At 44.6% G+C, this 4,605-nt stretch overlaps 1 pseudogene; it reads right to left on the bottom strand.

Moving 5' to 3' along the window:
• Nucleotides 1–285: 285 nt before the first annotated feature.
• On the bottom strand, nucleotides 286–1,688 carry LOC110585972 (annotated as a pseudogene).
• Between the last annotated feature and the right edge of the window lie 2,917 nt (nucleotides 1,689–4,605).

The following is a 4,605-nucleotide window of genomic DNA, read 5'->3' as shown; positions in this document are numbered from 1 at the left end:
CATTAAACTTTTGTTTTAATGGGTCTCAAAATTCTGTGACAGATTTTTGGTCGTTTCCATTAAAAAGTACTGATTTTAAAAACTAATAACTTAAAACTGCCACACACACACACACAAAAACAAATGGTCCACAAAACATTCTCCTTTCCTTCTGAAGGTTTTACGATGCATTATCATTAACCAGTCTTTTACTATTAAAGTTAAATGGCCAATTGACACAAACAGTTCTGAGACCGTTCTTCCACCACTGATTAAGACTGGGGTGGCAGGTATTGGGGATAATATTCATTTAGCCTTCTGAGCTTTCTGGGCAGACTTGGTGACCTTGCCAGCTCCAGCTTCTTTCTTGTCCACTGCTTTGATGACACCCACAGCAACCGTCTGTCTCATGTCATGAACAGCAAAACGGCCCAGAGGAGGATAGTCAGAGAAGCTCTCAACACACATAGGCTTGCCAGGAACCATATCAACAATGGCAGCATCACCAGATTTCAAGAACTTGGAACCATCTTCCTGCTTTTTTCCAGAACGACGATCTATCTTCTCCTTCAGCTCAGCAAACTTGCCAGCAATGTGAGCTGTGTCACCATCCAGCAGAGGTGCATATCCAGCACTGATTTGGCCTGGATGGTTCAGGATAATCACCTGAGCTGTGAAGCCAGCTGCTTCCATTGGTGGGTCATTTTTGCTGTCACCAGCCACATTGCCACAACGAACATCTTTGACAGATACGTTCTTCACATTGAAGCCCACGTTGTCCCCAGGAAGAGCCTCACTCAAAGCTTCATGGTGCATTTCAACAGACTTTACTTCAGTTGTAACATTGACTGGAGCAAAGGTGACCACCATGCCAGGTTTAAGAACACCAGTCTCGACTTGGCCCACAGGGACAGTACCAATACCACCAATTTTGTAGACGTCCTGGAGAGGCAGACGCAAGGGCTTGTCAGTTGGACGAGTTGGTGGCAGAATGCAATCCAGAGCTTCAAACAGTGTGGTTCCACTGGCATTCCCATCTTTATGGGTGACTTTCCATCCCTTGAACCAAGGCATGTTAGCATTTGATTCCAGCATGTTGTCACCGTTCCAACCAGAAATTGGCACAAATGCTACTGTGTTGGGGTTGTAGCAATTTTCTTAATGTAGGTGCTGACTTCCTTAATGATTTCCTCATATCTCTTCTGGCTGTAGGGTGGCTCAGTGGAATCCATCTTGTTAACACCAACAATTAGTTGTTTTACACCCAGGGCGTAAGCCAGAAGGGCATGCTCACGGGTCTGCCCATTCTTGGAGATACCAGCTTCAAATTCACCAACACCAGCAGCAACAATCAGGACAGCACAGTCAGCCTGAGATGTGCCTGTAATCATGTTTTTGATAAAGTCTCTGTGTCCTGGGGCATCAATGATGGTCACATAATACTTGCTGGTCTCGAATTTCCACAGGGAGATATCAATGGTGATACCATGTTCACGTTCAGCTTTCAGTTTATCCAAGACTCAGGCATACTTGAAGGAGCCCTTTCCCATCTCAGCAGCCTCCTTATCAAATTTTTCGATAGTTCTTTTGTCAATCCCACCACATTTGTAGATCAGATGACCAGTAGTGGTAGACCTGCTCGAATCTACGTGTCCAATGACGACGATGTTGATGTGAGTCTTTTCCTTTCCCATTTTGGTTTAGGTTGAGCAGTGGTTTTCATGACACCTGTGTTCTGGAGGCAAACCCGTTGTGAAAAAGTGTAGTTTGATTGTTTTAAGTACATGAACCATGGGTAACTTCTCTATGTGAATGTTCAATCTCACGAATTAAATATATTCTAGGATAAGAGATTTGTACAACTCTTCAGTGCGTTTAATGAGCACATGAGCCCAGGGGACCTGAGATTAGCAACCACAAATGGAGAAATGTTAATTGAAACTTAAATGAACTGGCTTTTGCCAAGGGCAGAGCGTTTCTTACTGTTCACGTTTGGTTGCCTGCCTTTGCCGCATTAACGCCCACCTCCTGCCATCCTTAGACCTTTGGTGCAAATGAATCTCTGTTACAGGTTCCTTCTCCAGAAGACAGGGATGATCAGTGAGGATGGTGAGTAAATATTACTGCTGGTATCTTGAAAATCAGTACTGCAAGTAGGGAGACACTCTGTTTTCAAACTTTGGCACAAAGGCAATAGGACAGTTCTGCAAAGTAGGTCTCAAGTTCAGCGATCACATGACCCACACAACCACGTAGGCATGTGGGTGTTCAGCTCCCCCGAAGGCAACCGAGTCCGTTATTTATAGGGTGATAGTCATCGTTCTGGGCAATCTAAAATAATTTCATTCCAAATGAGTATCTTCTTTACCATCTCAGGTATCAATGTGGCTATTCATCAAATTGTACTAAAAATCCAGGTAAGTTTCTGTACTAGTCCATTCAAATTTATTTTCAAGATACATCTACTTCAGTGCATTTTAAAGGGGAAATTTGTTAATGCATTTGCTAGCATACTGGAATTATTTTTGGAACACTTAGGGCCCATTTTCCGTCCATTAATCTATTGGATTCCTGGGGCTGCTGTGACAAATTACACAAATGGTGGCTTAAAACAACAGAAATTTATTGTTTCAAAGTTTTTGAGAGCAGCAGTCTGAGATCGGTGTGTCAGCAGGACAGCTCCTTCTGGAGCTCTGAGAAGCATCTGCTTCATGCTTCCCTCCTAGCTGCTGGTGCTGCCTTCAACCTCTGTGCCCAAGCTCGTAGCCCGTAGAAGCCAGTCTGCCCACCACTTTGGGGCCTTCCTATTTCCTTCTTCTGTCCATGTCTCTCCTTTTCCTATAAGGACACTGGTTGTTGGATTCAGGACCCAACCGATTAATCCAGGATGACCTCATCCTGAGATCCTTAACTTAATTAAACCCACAAAGACTCTTTTTCCAAATAAGGTTGCATTCACAGTGCTTGGGGTTAGGACTTGGATGTATCTTTTTTTTTGAGGGACAACATTAAATGTACTACAATTTGGAGTGTAATACCAATGTAACTGATACATGGGCTTTAGGTGATTACCTTTCAACATCTTTTTCAAAAAGATTAGGGAAAAAAACTTGTATTGAAGTTTAGGGGACGAACCATCATTTTCATCAATGCACTAGAACTCCTTATGACTTTTACATTAGGATAAAAGCACTTCTGAGTCTCATCAAATTGGTTTAGACATGGTCTTCAAGAAAAGTATGTTATGTTCCATTTTGCTTTCTTGTTTTGCACATGTGTGTCTTTAAATTTGCTAGTATAGGGACGCCTGGGTGGCTCAGTCTGAAATGTCTGACTTCAGCTCAGGTCATGATCCCAGGGTCCTGGGATGGAGCCCCACATCTGGCTCCCCGCTTGGCAGGGAGTTTTCTTGTCCCTCTGCCCCTCCCCCGATTCATGCTTTTTCACTCACTCTCTTTCTCTCTCATAAATAAATAAATAAATCTTAAAAAAAATATAAAACCATTTGCTTCTATATTAAAATAAATCTAATTTAAAAAATAGCTTGTTCAGAAATTCATGCAAATATAAATGATGAAGTTTTATCATAGTTTAATTTTGATCCTGAGTAAAATAATAATAATGATAATAATATGAAGAGGCTATCATATCTTGTGTTCTTCAGATGGAAGGTTTTCTAGAAAACTCAAGTTAATGAAACTTATAGACCTTTAATTAAATGTTTACTCTCTTCTTTATCCAGTTTTATATTGTTTGATTGTTTACATTTGTCTTTAGGAGTTATTTATTTGCGGGGGGGGGGAGCAAGATGGCGGAAGAGTAGGAGACCTGGATTTCGTCTGGTCTCAGGAATTCAGCTGGATAGGGATCAAACCATTCTGAACACCTACAAACTCAACAGGAGATCGAAGAAAAGAATAGCAACAACTCTCTGAACAGACAAGCGACCACTTTCTGGAAGGTAGGACGTGCAGAGAAGTGAATCCGAGGCGGTATTCAGAAGGATAGACGGCAGGGGAGGGGCCTCCCTCAGCCGCTTCTGGCAAGTGATAGAGCTGCGGAGCACAAAATCAGAACTTTTAGAAGTCTGCTCCGCTGAGGGACGTCACTCCAGTGGCTAAGCAGGGGTGGAACCCTCGCGGGACAGTGTGGTCTCAGGACCCTCAGGGTCACAGGAAGACCGGGGGTGCCTGAGTGCGGCAGAGCTCCCAGGTATCGGAGCGGGGAAGCTGGCTGCAGAGATGGAGCTGAGGCGCGAGCTCTGAACTCGGGGTTGCCATAAACCATGATCTGCGGCAAGTCAGGCCTCGGCTCCTCCAGCAGGGACCCAACAAGCGACAGGTCCGGGGAGACTCTCCTTCCTGCTCTGGGAGGAGTGGCCCAGGATCACACCATAGGGATCTGCTGGGTTTGGAGACTCGACACCAGGTCGGGTGCCAGAGATAGAAATGCTCGGTCACAGTCCGGGTGAGCACGACTCCGTGCTGGAGTCCCTGGCTGGAGACCGGGGAGACGGGAGTGATTGACTGCTTTTCTCTGGAGGTGCACTGAGGAGTGGGGCCCCGAGTTCTCGGCTCATCTGGGGCAGAGATTGGGAGGCTGCCATCTTCACTCTCAGCCTCCAAA

This window comes from Neomonachus schauinslandi, chromosome 6 (assembly GCF_002201575.2).
Source record: "Neomonachus schauinslandi chromosome 6, ASM220157v2, whole genome shotgun sequence".
Classification (NCBI taxonomy): Eukaryota; Metazoa; Chordata; class Mammalia; order Carnivora; family Phocidae; genus Neomonachus; species Neomonachus schauinslandi.
This window is presented reverse-complemented; position numbering and strand designations above follow the sequence as displayed.